The 20,282-nt window shown below is 43.8% G+C and overlaps 1 pseudogene; it reads left to right on the top strand.

The window, feature by feature from the left end:
- The first annotated feature begins 19,589 nt into the window (after positions 1-19,589).
- LOC131495159 (U6 spliceosomal RNA) lies at positions 19,590-19,673 on the top strand (annotated as a pseudogene).
- Positions 19,674-20,282: the final 609 nt, after the last annotated feature.

Below are 20,282 nucleotides of genomic sequence, written 5' to 3'. Positions count from 1 at the left end.
TTACACGGTTATTTGGTTGGGTTACCTCTTGTTCATGTAGCCATCCGCCAATGCTTCATGAGTAGATTTTAACATTTAACAAATGAGAAAACTGGAATAGGGAAGAGTTTAGAATTCGAGATTATTACTTACATTTTTGGAGAGTTCAAAACATTTCCTTTTGTGCAATCTTATCTAACCATAATAATAATCCTATAAGATGGTGTTCTTAAAGATTACTATTACTCGGGGCGCCTGGGTGGCGCAGTCGGTTAAGCGTCCGGCTTCAGCCAGGTCACGATCTCGCGGTCCGTGAGTTCGAGCCCCGCATCAGGCTCTGGGCTGATGGCTCGGAGCCTGGAGCCTGTTTCTGATTCTGTGTCTCCCTCTCTCTCTGCCCCTCCCCCGTTCATGCTCTGTCTCTCTCTGTCCCAAAAATAAATAAAAAACGTTGAAAAAAAAAAAATTTAAAGATTACTATTACTTTGGTTGAGTTAGAAAAAGGCTGAGAGAGGCTAGAATTTCAATATTGTCCTGCCTCTGTTCCTAGATATATATATGCTGAAGCCAAGTGACGGCGAATTCAAAGCCTCTGTTAGCACAAGGCTTTTGCCTCTGAATACCGGTGCGTCCCCCAGGGAGCCAGGCTGGACTGCTGGGAGGGCTCCTTGTGACCAGGCAGAAACAGCAATGCCATAAGTAGGCCAAGGCTCTTTCTCAGGGCTTGCCAGCAAGCTGCACTTAATTCTCAGCCCTCTGTTTTCCTGCTCTGAGTCTAAGGAGAGAATGGTCCAAGAAAATGGGAGATAAGCAAAGGAGAGGAAAAGGAGACTCCTTTTAAGCCTAGAGCTGACTTGGCTCTTTTCATCTCCTCAGAGCAGAACCGCTCCAAGAATCCAAGAAGCTTGAGTAGCCTGGGGCAGCCCTGAGTCTCTGGCCCTGAAGGGTTTGCGATTGAAAAAGATCAGTATTTCTTCGGAGAGTGAGACTGTCTTTACTGCTCAGCACTCGGCGCAGGGATAGGTCCTTGATTCATCCCTATCTGCCCTCATCTTCCTTGGGGAATAGATGGGAAGGGATAAAGGAAGAGAAGATAGTAGACGAGAGCCTCCTAATGGGATAAGAATCATTCCCGTCCTATAGCTGAGATACTAAGACTCAGAGGTTAAGTGGCCTCTCCTCCATCATGCAGCCAGGCAGAGCTAGACCCATTTCAAGAATTCATCCACTCAAGGCTGAATTCTGTTTGATGCTCAGGGCCGCACATGGTCCCATGCCGCTCTTCCCGCTGAGACTGCACACACCCAGCATGCTATGCACACTGGGCCGCTGCCACTCAGGAGCTGTGAAATGCAGTGGAGGGAACTGTGATTATAGTTCCTTTACACAGAGGAGGTAAAAAGCACCGAAATACGAAGAAAGATTTTTTTTTTAAGTTTTTTAATGTTTATTTATTTTTGAGAGAGACAGACAGAGTGCAAGCGGGGGAGGGGCAGAGAGAGAGGGAGACACAGAATCCGAAACAAGCTCCAGGCTTTGAGTTGTCGGCACAGAGCCGGACACGGGGCTTGAACCCACGGACCGTGAGATCATGACCTGAGCCGAAGTCAGATGCTTAAGCGACTGAGCCACCCTGACACCCCTGAAATATGAAGAAAGATTTAAAGGAGCTAAATAAACGGAACTGGGCTACTTGATAATTACGAGGGATGTAATAGCAGGCTGCACATTTCTGAAGGCTAGAAACATCTGAAATGACGAGCTATCTAGTGTGGAATATGATTAAGGAATGAATAGCATGAAGTGGAAACATAAGTCAGATAACGGGACAATAACTAACAACTCTCTTTTCCTTTGTCTCCCTTCTGCAGGGGCGAGAGGAAGAAACAGACTTCAGGGACCTGACAACTTTAGGAGTTATTTTCCCAAAACAAGCATTTATTGCTATAGAATGACATAGGATAAATGAAGGTTTCAGTCCCAGATGAATTTCCTAGCCCATTTTATTTTATTTTATTTTTTATTAAATTTATTTTTCAATGTTTATTTATTTTTGAGAGAGAGAGAGCACAGGCAGGGGAGGGGCAGAGAGAGAGGGAGACACAGAATCCGAAGCAGGCTCCAGGCTCTGAGCTGTCAGCACGGAGCCCGATGCAGGGCTGGAATCCAGGAACCCTGTCTTAAGGCCTATTCAAATGACCTGAGCTGAAGTCGGATGCTTAACCGACTGAGCCACCCAGGCGCCCCCGTAGCCCATTTTAAATAAATGTTGCACAAATGCATCCTCTTTCACATCTTCCCCTATGTCCACTGTCAATGCTTCAATTCTTGCTCCATTAAGTCTCACTGGGCATGTTGCTGTGGCCTCTAGCTACCTCTCTGCTTCGAGATTCTCTAACCACTTTACCCTCTGCATGGCCACCACATGACCTTTCTAAACCACTTCCCAGAATAATACTTTAAAACCACATGAAGACTTTTATGAGTTAGCCCTCTTGATATTGCAAATAATAAAAAAACCTGACTCGAGCTTTTTATTTTATTTTTTTATATTTTTATCATATCTACTTTTTAGGTTCACGTGACGGCAAGGTTCGGAGATGGAAGGACTGGCTACTGGATGGTTTAATCCTGGGGCCCAGTGATGTAATTCAGGACAGAGTTTCTTTGTGTCTCCCTGCTGTACCTCCCACAATGCTAGCTTCATCCTGTACCGGCGGGAGCTGGCTCCAGGATTCAAGGAGAAGCCAACAGCTTGTAGGACTGTGCTGACTGCGTTCAAAGAGAGAGAGAGAGAGTGCTGTCTCAGGGTGCTGGGCAAGAATCTTGAGAGTCACTGGATTGGACAGGGTTAGGTCACAGGCCCGACCTTGAACCCATCTTTGTGGCCAGGGGAATGGAAAATGTTGTTTGGCTTAGGTAGATTAGGGACTACCCTGAACGTGGGTACTGGGGAAGCCTCAGTTGGAGTATTTGGGTTGAATAGGGATGGGAGAATCCAGAACAAATGATGGACTGAAACAGGAAGGACCGATAGCTGGGTGCGCCATTAGAGACCCTCCACGACTGAGCTGCCCACCCCCTATCCAGTCTCAGTTCCCACCATAGACACCTCCTCTGTACACCCTGTACTCAGCCGTGGGTGACTATTTGTTGTCCTCAGAATATACCCTGCAATGTCCATGTCTAAGTCTTCACCCATGCTCTTCTCCAATCTGGAATATACACCCCCCACCAGCATGTTGAAGACCTACTACTCATCCCTGAACGTCTAGCTTAAAACCCATTCTCCCATGATAAGTTTCCAGATTCCCAGCTAAATAAACATTTCCCTTCCCTATTCTCCAATTCACCTTCTTCACATTACCAGCTGGGTGATTCTGGGCAACTCACCTGACCTGTCTGAGCTTCAGTTCCCTCCTACGTAAAGTGTGGATGACACGAATGCATATGCCAAGAGTTGTGCAGATTAAATAAGTGAATATATATCAGCTCTTAGAACACTGCTTGACGCCTCAGGATGGACTATTACTTTTATTGTTGCGTTTTATGTACCAGTGAGCCCTGTGGTAGCCTGACTTTGGGTTTATCTTTTCAATAGATTGTGAGTCGCTGGAGTGCACACTAAAACATTTGCCATTGAATCTTTCCAGGACTCACTTAAATATTTTGGAGAACCCTATGTGTCAGATGGTGGGGTACAAAGAGCAGGACATGCTCCCTATCTGTCCTAAGACCTAGCATGTTCCCAGCATGGAGAAGGCACTCAACGAGTGTTTGTGGAGTTGGACTGAAATCAGCCCTGACAGAAATAACCATGTTTCCTGGCCAGGTGGCTCCAGTGTATATGAGTGGACACCCAAATGAAGCCGGATGGTAATGGCTGGTCCAGGTCCAAAGGCTGCCGAGAACCGTACCCTGGACTAGCTGAGGCTGTGTCATCTGGGGTTTCTGCCGAGGCAGCAGACAGACCGGGAAAAGGACCTGCCACAGATAAAGATTTGAGCTCAGTGACAGGACCACAGGTAGGTGGTTTTGACATCCACTCAGGACAGTGTCCACAAGGTCAGAAGAGCCCAGAATGGAGGGGTGCTTCCTGCGATGCCTCTTGGGACGGGTTGAGGCATGGCAGCATTCAAAGTTCACCCTACGTATGACCAGGTGAGGAAATTCTTGATGCGCCTGCCATAGCCTCAACCTTTCACATTCTTTTTCTTACTTTGTCTTAAGGCCTATTCAAACGAACGCAGGCATTTTGATAAAAGGAGGCTTTGCAGTAATTCGGATGAGATGTCAAAGGTGGCCTGAAAGGATCATTATTAGAAATGGGGATGGGGAGGGGTGTGTGGCTTTTGAAACATTTAGGAAGGAGAATGGACTGAACTTGATGCTTGTTTGGATGTGCAAAATAGATCAGTGAGGACGATTTCCATCACAAATAATTGACGCCCTTCCTCACTGGGGCAGAAACAAAGGAAATGTATTCTTTCAAACAACAGAAGACTTAATAAGGTTAGGATCCGCTGGGGGGTTTATGAGTTCATCAGCCCAACATTCCTTGCCTTTCCATTCTGCCTTCCACAACATTGGCTTCATCCTAAAGCTGGTTTCCTATCACATCAACAGAGGGCCACTACCAGTGATGTGTTTTTGTTCATATAGGATGGGAGGGAGAAACTGGCCCCTCTTTCTGAGAAGTCTGAAAGAAGCTTCTTCTGTTTCTTTGGCCTAGATTGACTTAGACCAGCCTACCCTCAAACCAATCAATCACTAGCATAGGGGATAAGACTACCGAGGTGGACTTACAATCGCGGGGGGTGAGGTGGAGGAGGTCAGGTGGAGTGGATGTTGGGAGGCCAACCACGAGGTTCACGAACCAAGGCAACTAGGTGATGGTGGTGCCATTTACTGATTAAGGGATCTGAGAAGAAGAATTGGTTTTGGGAGAAGATGACGAACTTATTTTTAGACTTGCATCCTCATATTTGTTTTCATGTCATACAAGAGTCCAAAGGATACTTGGATGACTGGAGAATTTGCGAGGACCCATCCTTAGCTAAGAAGAGTCTGGGCCCAAGATGCACTCTTTTAGGAGCCTTCTTCTGTTGCCAGCCCAGACTCCATCCTAGCTGTGGGAGAAGTGGTCTTGCCACACTGTGGCCAAACCACATGTGAACATCTTTCGGCTTCCAAAGGAGTGCTCACTTAATTGCTCCTCACTAAATCATCTCAGTGTCATGCCCAAAACTCAAATGAGATGGTGCATGAGTAAAGTGTGACATTTGTTGTCACCTGGCAATTTTAGGTTTGATGATTCATCTTTAGTTGGCTTTTTCACTTCCCAAATGCTGCTTCTGTAAGTTGATGCTACCATAAGGAGGTAGGAACATACTGCAGATTTTGGCTCCGAATGCAAGGTCTAGCCTATGGTGTGCTTGGAATTCACAATTAACTAGTAAGGCATCACTCGAGCGAGATCTTGAGAAGTAGCGTAGTGTAGTGGTTGGGAGTGTCGTTGATAAAGTTAGACTGTCTGGGTTCAGGTCCCAGCTGTGCAACTACAAGCAGTGTGACCCAATCAATCTTACTCTGTGCTTCAGTTTCCTCGTCTGTAAACTAGGGATGATTATGATGATACTAATAGAATCTATCCCACAGGCTTGTTAATAAGTCAATTAGAGGTGAAGTGCTTAGCAAAGCACTTGGCATATAGGAAATGCTCTTTACTTGCTTGGTTGTTGAATATATACATATATATATATATATATATATATATATATATATATATATATTTTTTTTTTTTTTTCTTTTAAAACTTTTATACTTTTCTTTCTTTTATCAACACATTCTAAACCAAACCATACGCTCAGGTTTTGATTGAATATTTCTTTGTGGCATAGCCTGAGTAACTTGATATGGAATCAAAAGCCCATCCCAGCCGACCTTAGGGCAGCTCAGTGCCAAAGCTGTGGTCTCAGGGGCTCCTTAAGACTTGGCTCCATCTCGGCCACAGGTGGTCTATTACCTTGTTTAACTGATTACAGCCAATTAAAGGGAAGGGCTTAATTTGCCTTTCTAGCACTTATAATCAGCTAAAATGTTCAACATCACTTCCTGATGCTTCCTCTTTCCCACACAAGAGCATCAAAAAGAAAAGGATATTCAAATGGAGGAATTTTCAGAAACTTTCTAAGTTTTTCCTGGACGATTATTTCTCTTTCCCTTTGGCTTTTGACACATTTATAAATCAGTTATGTAATAATCTATTGCAGCTCTGAACTAAATGCAAGTCACGTCTTTTAAAGTTGAAGGAATCATAGAAAATTTTGCAGAAAAATTAGAGAATTTATACAGACTACTTTATATAATTGTAAAAGAATATACGCTTAATATGGAAATATAGCAAAGTATATGGGGAAAAAAATCACCAATGGCCCCAACTAGATAGCTACTATCAACATTTTAGTCTGTTTTCTTCCAGGCCTTTATTCTGTATATAGGTTGTGTTTGACATAATTGTGACCAAAGCATAGATACAATTTTGTGTTCTGAATTTTGTTTCACTTACCTTTATAAATATTTCCCATGGGGTGGTAAATTCTTTGTAAAAATTTATGACAGTTGTATGGTATTTCACTGTTTTTCTATTATTGAACAATTAGTTTAAAAATTATACCTAAGGGGCACCTGGGTGGCTCAGTTGGTTGGGCATCCGGCTTCAGCTCAGGTCATGGTCTTGTGGCTTGTGGGTTCATGCCCCGCGTTGGGCTCTGTGTTGGCAGCTCAGAGCCTGGAGTCTGCTTTGGATTCTGTGTCCTTCTCTCCCTCTGCTCCCCCCTCGCTCATGCCTTCTCTCTCTCTCAAGAATAAATAAAACATTTAAAAAATTATACCTAATATTTTTATGTTTTCTTCCAGTATTTTTGGTTTCTTATTTATAACTGATTTTAGGCACTAGAATATGTAGGTCATAAGTCATAAACATTTTTAAGGTTCTTGATTCATATTGTCTATTCTAATTTTTTTTTAATGTTTATTAATTCTTGAGAAAGAGAGAGACAGACCATGAGTAGGGGAGGAGCAGAGAGAGAGAGGGAGACACAGAATCCGAAGGAGGCTCCAGGCTCTGAGCTGTCAGCACAGAGCCCCGACAAGGGGCTTGAACTCACGAGCCATGAGACCATGACCTGAGCTGAAGTCAGACGCTTAACCTACTGAGCCATCTAGGCAACCCTCATATTGTCTATTCTAAAATGTCTGTTCCAGGGGTGCCTGGGTGGCCCAGTCGGTGAAGCCTCCGACTTCAGCTCAGGTCATGATCTTGCAGTCCGTGGGTTTGAACCCCACTTTGGGCTTTGTGCTGACAGCTCAGAGCCTGGAGCCTGCTTTGGATTCTGTATCTCCCTCTCTCTCTGCTCTTTCCCTGCTCATTCTCTCTCTCTCTCTCTCTCTCTCTCTCTCTCTCTCTATCTCAAAATAAATAAACATTAAAAAAAAAAACCTTAAAATGTCTGGTTCCAACTTAACCTTCCCACCAAGGATGGGTGGGAGTGCACTAGTGGGAGGTAAAATGATTTTATCTTAGTGCTGTCCAAAGGTAGCTGGCAGGGTTGCTCTCTCCTTCCCTCCTGAGTTCCTTTTAAAAAATTACTGTGATTTAAAAACAAAACGTATCACAGTATGTTCATATTGTTATGTAAAGGGTCTCTAGAAATTTTTCATCTTGCAAATCTGAAACTCTATACCCACTAAACAACAGCTCCCCTTTTCTCCCTCCCCTCCACCACCAACCTCCAGCAACCATCATCTACTTTCTGTTTCTGTGAACTTTATACTTTAGATACCTCCCATGTGTGGGATCATACAGTCTCCAAAGTCCCTTGTGGAGTGGCATATCTGGAAACTACTTGTGGAGAACCCGTCCCTGAGTATGACCTCTGTGAGTGCAGGGCAAACCATGCTGACCTCTTGCCCCTTACGGCTACCTCATCCACCCCAGCCCCACCCTACCCTCTTTGAGTTCCATAGTCATACAACCATATGCCTCTCGGATGTCGCTACTCAGATACCCCACAGTCACTTCTAACACAACGTGGCCAAAACCAAACTCATCATCTCATTCCATTTCAAGCCTGTTCTTTGACCTCCAAGTTGCCTATCTCCGGGAATCCTGCCATCCTTTATCCATGTATACGAGATAGAAACTTGGAGTGGTCTCGGACTCCTGCGAGTTGCTTACGGCAAAGTAACACTGGTCTCCGTGTTCTATCAATTCCACCTTCTACACACCTCTTGAACCTGACCTACCTCCTCCAACCTGTGTCTCATTTCAGTCTCTTTTTGGGTTAGTCCCCAGTCTCCTCTCCCTGCTTCAAGCCTGACCGACTCCCTTCAACCCATTATCCAAACTACTGCCCAAGTTACCTTCCTAAAGGACAGATCTCATGATCCTACTCCCTTGCTTAAAATTTTTCGTGGTGTTTAGGATAAAGTCCAAAGTCCTGAATCAGACTTTTCACAATCCCCGCCCCTCCAGCTTATCCATGCCTACCCCTCCAGCCCTGTGCTGCAGCCATTCAAACCTGTTTGCAGAGCACCTCATACTCTGTCAAGACCCCTAGGCCATTTGCACATATTGTTACCTCCTTTTGGAATGCCCTTTTCTCCCTTCTTCTCTTGGCCATGTGTTATTTGCCATTTAAGTGTGAGACGACTCATTCCTTCTCCAGGAAGCCTTCCCAAATTCCTCAGTCTGGATCTGGTGTCCCTCCTCTGGCCCTCACAGTCCCCAGTACAGACCTCCACTTCTGAGTCATCTTTAATTACTGGTTTACATAGTTATCTGTCTCTCCACTAGATTTGCAAGCTACTTAAAAACAGGTTCTGGATGTTTCATCTCTCCATCTCCAGCCCTAGCCCAGTCCCTGGCACACAGGAGGTACTCAAAAATATTCTTGCTGAATCATGCATATTGAATGAAGTCACCCTTGAGCTTATTCCTCCACCTCGCTGCCACTTTCCACGGGAAAGGGCAGAACGTTCTCCCTGTTGCTACAGCATATAAGGTTATTCGGTAAATCCTTATAAAAGCCAGCTTTCCTCTTATTTATAGGGAAGAAGTATGGATAATACTGTATCTTCAAAGTGGAGACCTCTATGTGAGAATCAAAGCATTACTAAATCTTGTAACTCACTGAAAGACCAAGAAATATAGAAAACACTTTTAATTGAGCCCATGTATTTGGTCCAGGTTATTACTATCTTCTGTCAGTGGTCTCTAACACCTCTTTCCACCCCTTCTAAGAGCTTAGTACCAAAGTGCAAAAAACCCAGAATTTCAAATTCAAGGACAAGTCACTGACTACAAAGTCATGACTCACTACATTTCATCCTTCTTTCCTATCATACACTGATGCCTGAACTGGTTTTATTTACAGTGTGAAAGGTTTGTTTTGTTTTGTTTCCTTGTGTTTTTTTGTTTTTGTTTTTTTAATGAACGCACTGAAATACCTTTCGTTTATTATCCCCTTCCGGAAAAGACTCCCTGTACAAAGTTGTGAAGGTAATTTGGTAAAGCATTTCGTTAGAAGTCTAAGGAGAGTTCCCCCCCACCCCGGGTTGCTATTGCAATTCAGTGGCATTTGCGCCACAATCAGCATTTCTTCCCGTTCCCTTCCCACTCCCACCCTCCTGGGAGGCAGAGAAGGAGGCCCATAGGAGAAGGAGAAAGAACCCCACTACTATTCAGCCTGCTCGGCTCCCTACAGGAAGTGATCTTTCTGCTCTTAGGCCAGCCACACGCCTCCCAGCCAGCCAGCAGCGCTAACTAATTAGCACACGTGATGGGAATTGGAAACAAAGTCGCCAACAATAGGAGCGTGGGAACCAGGATTGCGCCGCAATTACAGCCCCCCTCCTCCACTCCCACCCCCCTCCCCAGCCCCGCCCCGCCCAGGCCAGCGGCGGGCGACTCACTGTCCGCCCCGGGGGAGGGCCAGCGGGATCCCGGCGCCCGGGGCCTCCCTGTCCCGCGCGTCCCTCCAGTGGTCCCGCCGCTCCTCTGCTTCTGGGAACGTCCGCACACAATAGGGGGAAAGCGTATTTAGGGAATCTCAGCTCTTGCCAGGTCACGCGGCAGGTCAGTTACCCTTTGTTGGGGAAGAGAGAGGGAAGAAAGACGGTCATCACATAGCCTCCTTGGACAGCTTAGGGACCCGCCAGCTTAGGAGCGCTGGCTGCGCCATGAGGGCTGGGCACCCCGCTGACCTCTGCAGGGAGCCGCCGGCTCCCGCGAGGAACGCGCTCGGGTCCTATTCTGTGTGTGACAAGTGGCCCGCCTTCCCCGCGTGCTACTGCAGTAGCCTGAGTGCAGCGAAGGCAAGCCAGAGACCAAGGAGGAAGAGAGCCCGTACCGCTAAACCGGGCTCCCGGGATCCAGCCGTAAGCCGCTGTGCGCGCATGCGCCCAGAGGTCTTGTCCAAAGTGGTTTCAGAGATGGGCTGATGGAAATTTGCTTCTGATCTTACCCAGTACGCTATATTCCATATAGGTTAGTTTTATTGAGTTATAATTCACATATCATATAATTCATGCATTTGAAGTGGGCGATTCAGTGGTTTTTAGTACATTCACCAGTCACTTTGAAAATATTTTCATCCTCTCAAAAAATCCCATCCTTTAGCTTTCACCCCCTCTATATCCCTCCCTCCCTGACTTCCTAGCTCTAAGCAACCACTAATGTACATTCTGTCTCCTACAGGTTTCCCTAGACATTTCATCTAGATGGAATCACGTGTCACCTTTTGTGATTGGCTTCTTTCACTTAGCATATTTTTAAGGTTCATCCATGTTGTAACATATATCAAGACTTCCTTTTTATTACTGAATAATATTGCATGGGCTACAATCACATTTTCTTTATCCATTCATCAGCTGATGGACATTTGAATTGTTTCCACCTTTTAGCCATTGTGAATAATGCTGCTATGAACATTCACATGCAAGTTTTTGTACCAACACGTTCTCACTTCTCTTGGGTGAATACTTAGGAGCAGAATTGCTCAGTGGTGCGGTCAATTTGTGTTTAACTTTTAAGGATACTGACAAAGAGCTTCTACCTACCCAACTGAGCCACCCACGCACCCCAACAAAGAGCTTCCAAATTGGCGGTACATTTCCGACCAGCAATGTATGAGGGTTTTACTTTCTGCAGATGTCCCCAATACTTGCTATTGTCTTTTTTTTTTTTTTAATTACATCGACTCCAATGGGTGTGAAGTGGTTTCTCAGCCTTTCCATTGCTAAATTTCTGAAGTCTTTCTCAGTGTAAGAACTGGACCTTGAATAGTATATCCTAGAAGGGTCATGAATGGTAACAGCGAATCAGCTGCTAAAACACAATAGTATTACTGCTTCCAGTGAAAAGTGAAGTAAAAAGTAATTATTTACCAACCTGTATCTGATATCATAGAGCTGGCCAAGAAAGCTCCCGTTAAGAGCTCACTCCATCTGCCACTTCCCCATCCACACCCCCACCCCATTTACAAATCTTAGCTTCTACTGTCTGTGACAGGCAAGCTATTCTCATACTATGTGATTAAAAATGACCCTGTATATTCAAAAACTTCAACTGGCAGTAAAACATTACTCTGGTTTGTGTTGTCCAAACCCAAAGTTATTTTCCTGGAGCCAGGGTGTTTGATCAGGTTTCAACGTTTTTTATTTATTTTTGGGACAGAGAGAGACATAGCATGAACAGGGGAGGGGCAGAGAGAGAGGGAGACACAGAACCGGAAACAGGCTCCAGGCTCCGAGCCATCAGCCCAGAGCCTGACGCGGGGCTCGAACTCACGGACCGCGAGATCGTGACCTGGCTGAAGTCGGACGCTTAACCGACTGCGCCACCCAGGCGCCCCTGATCAGGTTTCAAGTTTATTTAGATATAAGCATAAATTCTCATTTATAGGAAACTGCTTTTATAATAACAGTTATAATGTTTCTGTTTACATGACTAGCTACAGATCACCAAAGGGGTGGGTTACCATGTTACATTAAAAAAAATTCAGACAGTAAGTTGTATTTATAGCAACCGAAGGGGGGGGGGATCCCCTCCTGGCTTAACCTAGTTATTTTTCAAATTCAGAAATGACTGTCATAATCTTGCATTTATTTCAATGTAGTACTTTTCTTAGGCAAAGATGTATGTTGCATATAGTGATTAAAGCAGGAATATGTTTTAGTTGGAAGAAGTCATATTTAACCCGATGAGCAGCAAGCAAGCAAGAGGTGACACATGTATTGCATCCCTGCCTTTCCTTGGTTTTGTGTGGCTCTCAATCCTGGCTGCACATTAGAATCACCTGGAGAGCATGGGCAGCACACTTAGGCCAAACACCATCTCAGAAGATATAAATCCCAATGCCCAGTTTTTGTTGTTTTTTGGAGGGTCAGAGGGGAAGCTAACTTCAGTGTTTTGTACCAGATCCCCCAACAGACCAAGTGCAGTCAAACTGAAGTCGGTCTAACCCATCGTTCTCAAAGTGTGGTCCAGGATTCATAGCATCACCACCCGGGAACTTGATTGAAATGCTTATTCTTGGACACAACCCATACTTACTGAATCAGAAACTCTAGAAGAAGGGCCAGCTCTCTGGGATTTAACACGTGCTCCAGGTGATTCTGACGTGTGCCAAAGTTTGAGAACTACCGATCTGACTAGACATTCTCCACTTTGGCTGTACATTGGAATTGCCTGAGAACTTAAAAAAAAAAAAAATACTGATGGCTGCCTGGGCTCCAACCCCATAGATTCTGATTTTGATTGTTTTGAGGTGTGGTATAAGAATTGGGATTTTTAGCAATTGCACCCCAGATAATTCTAATATATTCCTAAGGTATGGTTCTGAACAATCAGCATCAGCTTCACCTGAGATTTGTTTGACATGCAAGTTCTTGAGCCTCCTCTAGATCTACTGAACCAGACGCTTTGTGGGCGGCGCCCCAGAATCTGTGTTTTAGTAAGGCCTCCCTGTGATTTGCATGCTTGCTAGAGTTTGAGAACCACTGATATAAACATAGTTCTAGGGTCTGAAGTTGGAATATATATATATATATATATATAGGTGAATCATAATTCAAGACAAAATGATGGAGTAGGCCCTGGAGGAACACAGTTTCTCTGTTTATGTAATTACTACATATTATTAAGTTTTATTATTACCACTGTAATGTGCACCTAGTTTTTAATTATTTTGCCTTTGTGGATTTGAAGGATGATCTCCTGTATGCTTTCATCTTTTATTTGCTCATTTATTTGGGTTTCAGGTATCTGTACATTTCAATTGACACAGGGGGGAACAACGGGTCCCTTTCTTCTCTGTGGAGCTCTTCCCATGGGAAATTTACGTTGGGAGACCATGGTTTCTCGAGTAGGCAGTGACTTTCTTAAAACATCAAACCACTATCAAGAAAACCATCCCCACATTCAAATAGCTCAATTTAGGAATTTAACATACGTCCTGAATTAATTAGAAAAGCATGAAATTCTTACCATTTGAAAGAGCCCGACTGACCTCAGAGACAACATCGCCGAATACTGTGTATCCCATCACGATCTTTCGATGGACTGGAAGATACACCACATCTCTCCTTCACTGTCCTCTGGTGGAGCCAAGCTTCTCTCTTAGCAAAGACAAGCAGCTTCTAGATCAGTGGTTCTCAAAGTGTGGTCCTTGGATCAGCGGCAGCAGCAGCAGCAGCAGCCTGCCCTCCAGGTAATTGGATACATGCTGAAAGTGGAGAACCACCATCACAGAGCAAGAGATCTGAGAATGATTCTTGATTCGCTGCCTGGCGGGGCCCTCTCCTCTCCACCTAATGACATGCCAAGTTATTGTTCCAGGTTATTTCAGAATTCCTTTCCCTCCCTCTTTCCCTCCCTGAAACCACAGCCTTGATCCAGGTTCATTCCTAGCACATTCTCCAGCTCTAGGCCTTCTTCCTCCTATGTGTGTATTCTTTCGATATCACCTCAACTGTGTGTGATGGGGAGTCAAAATCTCCCCCTTCTGTTTCTGAACCCAACTGGATTGTCTTGTCCCGTGTGTCACTTTCTTTGTCCTCATGGGCGAGGAAATCATGTTGTGCTGCACTATCCCTCTCCTGCCCTGACTCTGTACACTTGGGACCCTCTTCTCCCCACTGAGGCACAGACCACCACCCCCTCTCCCGTTTTCTCTCCCGACTCCATAAATGGCACAGCACAGGGAGAGGGAATAAAGGCAGCAAATTGCTCTTGACCCATTGTGTTGAAGTGTCTATTCCGGCACAATTCTTTCTTCATTCACTATCCACATATTCTTCCTCCCTGGCTTGCACTTACACGCGCGAGTCCTAGAAACCAGATTTCATGGATAAACACACAGAAGAAGCAGTGTGAAAATTCCTCCTAGAGAACAATTTGGATGGGCTTGTAGTTTCTTTACCTGTCGGTCTTTTTCCAAAACAAAACTAAACAAAACAAAACAAAACAAAGACGAACAAAAAACCCATAAACAAACAGAGACAGAGGGAAAATGCTGAGAAAGATGACACTCTGATGTGCTCTTGCAGTCTTCTCTAAGACTCTTAGCGTGTTCACACAGCTTCGTGTTGTGGGCCAGACTGTCCAATTCAAGAAAGAATAATATTTCTAGTCTATAATATGGTGACTGGTGTAATCAACTCATAATGTTTAATAACTGTAAAGCAAAATTTGTGTGCATGCGTGTGTGTGTGTGTGTGTGTTTTAAGGGGCTCAAGGTTCACAATGATGCAATACAAAGAACTGGTTGTGAAACTTCTCTTTCAACGTACTCAACTCCCCTTCACTGCACCTCAACTTGTTAAGCATGTGTGTCTACTATGTACTTACTAGCAATGTGTCCTAGCAGGAACTCTGTAAGATATAATAGGGATCTGCTGTACCATCAAAGTGCTCTGGAGCTTGTCAGTAAGGATTGAGTTTGGGGGAAAGACTAAAAGAAGGTAGTATTTATCAATTAGACAACATTGATTTAAAAATTAATTCTTCTAGCCAAATTTCAAGAAGAAAAACTCAGTAAATGTTGCGAATTAGCAATAAATGGTAACAAGAGAGTATGATGTGTGTGTGTGTGTGTGTGTGTGTGTGGTTTATGTATTTTAAACCTTCGTGTTTTGAATGGAACTTTTAGACATTAAGGTAGTATGGATTAAGCACTAAAAAATTTAACATGGGCTGATAACAGAAATTTTGGTTAGGGTCACCAATTTAAGGAATACTTGAAATTTCTTAACATTTTTGGGTTTGCTTAACTAACACTGGCAAAATATTAACTCTTAAAACCGGGTGTGAAAATTTACTGAGAGTCATATATCTTGCAGAGGACAAAAACTTTTAACTCAGAGCTGTGGATTCTCAGAAAGCTACACTTGGAAGTTTTATGCTTTTGATTAAAAACTTTAAAGAAGTGCTTTAGTATATATTATGATAATTGCAAATGAATTGAGGCAGTGATGGGTGATAGCACATAGAAGCAAAGACAAATTGGGGCATCTGGGTGGCTCAGTCTGTTAAGTGTCTGACTCTTGGTTTCCACTCAGGTCACGATCTTGTGGTTCGTGAGTTCGAGTCCCATGTTAGGCTCTGGGCTGACAATGCAGAGTCTGCTTGGGATTCTCAATCTCTCCCTCTCTCTCTGCCCCTCCTTCACTCACTCTCTCTCCTCTCTCAAAATAAATAAACTTAAAAAAAAAAAAAAAAAAAAGGAAAAGGAAGCCAAGACAAATCAAGCTACCTAAGAGCCAAATACATTCTGATTTTCAAAAATTATGGCATGTGTTAAACCCTATGAAAAATTCTGCCAACTCATATTTCTATTACTTGTTTCCTGCTCCCACCCCCCCGCCCAGTGGAAAAAAATACATTAGTTTTAGTCTATGTGCTATGTATTATAATTATGAATACAATGTAACAAACATAAAACCCAAATAGCCAAAATAGTTAAGTATTTTATAGTCGTTTTATTATTTATTATTTATTTATTTATTTATTTTTATTTTTTTTACGTTTATTTATTTTTGAGACAGAGAGAGACAGAGCACGAGTGGGGGAGGGGCAGAGAGAGAGGGAGACACAGAATCTGAAACAGGTTCCAGGCTCTGAGCTGTCAGCACAGAGCCCGACGCGGGGCTCGAACTCACGGACTGCGAGATCATGACCTGAGCCGAAGTCGGATGCTTAACCGACCAAGCCACCCAGGCGCTCCTATTTTTTATATATTTTTAATGTTTTTAATGTTTACTTATTTTTGAGAGAGAGATACAGAGACAGAGCACAAGCAGGGAAGGGGCAGAGAGAGAGGGAGACACAGACTCTGAAGCAGGCTCTAGCTCTGAGCTGTCAGCAGAGAGCCTGATGTGGGGCTCAGACTCACGAACCTGAGATCATAACCTGAGTCAAAGTCAGGTGCTTAACTGACTGAGCCACCCAGGTGCCCCTCTTTTATAGCGGTTTTAGATGGTAAAAGAAAAGTTTATTCAATTGTACATTTTATTAAAATCTGAGGAAGCGAGTTGTGTTCTCCAGAGCATGCTTTCAAGGAGGGTGAAGGATCTGCCTGCTGCACTCAGGAAGGTTGTCCACAGAGGGATGGCCACAGTTGTAAGACTGGCCTAAGGAAACCTCACTACCACTTCTGGGGATTTCATATGACAGGGAGATGAGGTGAAGACCTAAAGAGGGGGTCCTGCATTCATTTGTCTCATGTGCTAATGAGAGGATCAGGAAGGCCAGGTCTCTACAGTGGGAACTTGCAGCAGAGATAAACCATCTCTTCATTTCATTGTCATTTGATGAGTAGCTCAAAAAGGAGAGGGACAGGAAGGAAGGTTCTGGACTGAAGACCCAAGCTCTTGTTAAATGGTGATACTAACCAGAAATACTAAGTCCTTTGCCATTTGTTTGGGGGGGGGGAACTTGTCCTATTTCATTAACTTATAATTAATAAGGCATTTTAAAAAGAAAAGTCATTGAAAAATAGAAAAATATCTTTGATGCTGTAAAAGTGGGGCCTTTTAAGCGGGAACAATTTGTAAAAACCTTTTGGTTGGCTCTTTCAATGACTGGAAAGGAAAATATATTCTAACAGCTGTGAAATAGGGACACATCCATAACAGAAACCGTAATAGAAATGCCTATTTACAAAGATATATTCACATTGTGTAAGTTTTGAAACAGGAGTTTTCTTAGTTTGGGCTGGAGAGCAAACCACTCAGATTGGGTGGCTTACACAACACAAATGTATCTGGTCACAGTTCCTGGCTTGTGGAAGGCTGCCTTCTCAATGTGTCCTCACAGAGCAGAGGGACAGAGCAAGCTCTCTGGGGTCTCTGCTTATAAGGGCACTAATCCAGTCATCAGGGCCCCACTCTGTGCCCTGTTTAAACCTAACTACTTCTTAAAGGCCCCGTCACTAAATACCATCACACTGGGGGTTAGGGCTTCACCAGATGAATTATGGGGGACGCACTTCAGCCCATCTTTCACTGCATTTTTCCTCTTGTAATTGGAATGTTGCCTGGGCCCATTAGCCTTCGAGTATAAATAAAGTCACATTAATACCCAGATTATAATGATTCTTAACCCTTCCTGCCTGTCAGACTTCGACTCCTTTCTGAGCTCTCAGCCCCACCTGGGCAGTGCCTCATAGCTGTTCAGGGCTGAGTTCACCACTGCCAGGTGTGCCCTAAGACTGCTGCTTGGCCAAGCCCCCCCACCCCCCGGTGCATTACCCTGCACCCTCACAGTGCCATTTGGTGGTAAGTGTGCATGTAGGGGTGGGGTAGGTATTGCAGAACGACCCTGTCCCAACCCTGAATCATGCTGTTACTGGGGTGCTGATCAGCATTATTTTTTTCACCGGAATAATCATACAAACACCTCCTTCAGCTTCTGGTCCTCATCTTTCTCTCTCCTGAGACTCAAAATCTGTCCCCTCAGTCGTTCTCTTCTTCCTCATCTCTGCCCTGGGCCCCTAAATTGAAAGGTAATAACACAACACAAAACAAACAGAAAACTGACAACATTCCTTTCAATCTAAAACCAAAGCTCCAAGGGTACCTGGGTGACTTAGTCCGTTAAGCTTCTGACTTCAGCTCAAGTCATCATCTCGAGGTTATGTGAGGTCGAGCCCCACATCCGGTTCTTTGCTGTCAGCGTGGAGCCAACTTCGGATCCTCTGTCTCTCTCTCTCTCTGCCCTTCACCCGCTCGTGTGCTTACTCTCTCTCTCAAAAATAAATAAACATTAAGAAAAATTAAAAACAGAACTAACAAAAAAGCACACCAAAGCTCCAGTGTATATCAGTTCAGGCACTCAGACAACCTAGGGGGCCAGCAGCGTACTATTTTCAAAGAGTCCGTGGGTTCCGGTTGGGGGTTCACCTGGAACCTCCTGCCACACTTCGAATTTTAATAACTTAAAATCATTTTAGACCTATTCATAATAAATATCTATGACCACAAAAGTGCTAAAATGTGAAATACTTAGAAACAGGACCTAGAGGGGCGCCTGGGTGGCGCAGTCGGTTAAGCGTCCGACTTCAGCCAGGTCACGATCTCGCGGTCCGTGAGTTCGAGCCCCGCGTCAGGCTCTGGGCTGATGGCTCGGAGCCTGGAGCCTGTTTCCGATTCTGTGTCTCCCTCTCTCTCTGCCCCTCCCCCGTTCATGCTCTGTCTCTCTCTGTCCCAAAAATAAATAAAAAACGTTGAAAAAAAAAATTTAAAAAAAAAAAAAAAAAAAAAAGAAACAGGACCTAGAGAAGTCGTCTGACGCACTGCAGCAGTATTGGATGAGCATCTAGGCAACTAGGAAAAAGACCCTCACTTCCACTGAAGACAACTCCGAGCGAGTTCTGAGGAGTCGCGATCCATAGACTTGCTTTTGGGACACCATAAGATAGATCTCAATTATATCCGGAGTTGTCTTGAAAGTATGGAAATCAAAAGGAGTTGAATGATTTAAATTGTGAAAAGAATACACTACAAATTAGTATTTGAATTACTTTAATTGGAAAATAATATGCTGTAAATTGCTATTTGCATCATTTTAATTGAGAAGAGAATACTTACAATAAATTACTTTTGGAGGAAAAGAAGGCATCATGGAATCAAACCAATCGCAGGGATTCAGATATGACTTTGGGCAAATTTCCTACTTTTTCTGCCTGGTCTTCCTCTTTGAAAACTAAGAAAAATAATAATTCCTCCTTCCTGGTTTAGTGTAAGGATTAAATTACTTATATATAACAATTTTAAAACTGTGCCTGGCATATGGTAAGTGCCATAAAAACGTTTGTTATCAAAAAGTATTTATACAGGGGGTGCCTGGGTGGCTCAGTCGGTTGAGCATCCCACTTCAGCTCAGGTCATGATCTCACAGTTCATGAGTTCCAGCCCCACGTCGGGCTCTGTGCTGACAGGTCAGAACCTGGAGTCTGCTTCAGATTCTGTGTCTCCCTCTCTCTCTGCCCCTCCCCTGCTCGCATTCTGTCTCTCAAAAATAAACATTTAAAAAAATAGTAAAAAATAAATTTAAAAAAGTATTTATACAGAAAAGATTAACATGGCCCCTGCGCAAGAATGACATACAAATTCATGAAGATTCCATATTAAAAAAAAAAAGCATAAATTTCTTGAAGGAATTGGTCTCTCAAATTAGTGAGCAAAGAACTTTCAAAGCAGAAGTTATATTACCAGAACTCAACAATACTTTTTATTAAGTTGCTTTTCACTTATGCTCAATTAAAAAAATTTTTTTTAAGTTTATTTATTTTGAGAGAGAGAGAGAAAGAGAGAGAGAGAGAGCACAAGTGAGAGAGGGAGAGAGAATTTCAAGCAGGTTCTGTACGGTCAGTGAAGAGCCTGATGTGGGGCTTGAACTCAAGAACCATGAGATCATGACCTGAGTGGAGATCAAGAGTCAGATGCTTAACCAGCTGAGCCACCCAGGTGCCCCTATGCTTAATTTTTTTATGGGTCGAAAGCAAAATGCATCTGTCCTTACGCTAGGACAGAATTTCCCAAAGTCTGTTTTTTGGGTATGCTATTTCAGTGGCCTATTAGCAGATATTATATGAACAAAGGGTTCCATGGCTAATGAGTTTGGGAAGTGCTGAGTTAGACACATGTAAATGAGGATTCCTTATTAAGGACTTCTCAGAGCATGCATGCTCTCAAGTGTCCTGAGCTCTCCAAGAATTTCCCAAATGTATTTGAAAACAGAT

This window comes from Neofelis nebulosa, chromosome 14 (genome assembly GCF_028018385.1).
Source record: "Neofelis nebulosa isolate mNeoNeb1 chromosome 14, mNeoNeb1.pri, whole genome shotgun sequence".
In the NCBI taxonomy this organism is placed as follows: domain Eukaryota; kingdom Metazoa; phylum Chordata; class Mammalia; order Carnivora; family Felidae; genus Neofelis; species Neofelis nebulosa.
The sequence above is the reverse complement of the archived record's forward strand: the minus strand, read 5'-3'. Positions and strand labels throughout refer to the sequence as shown.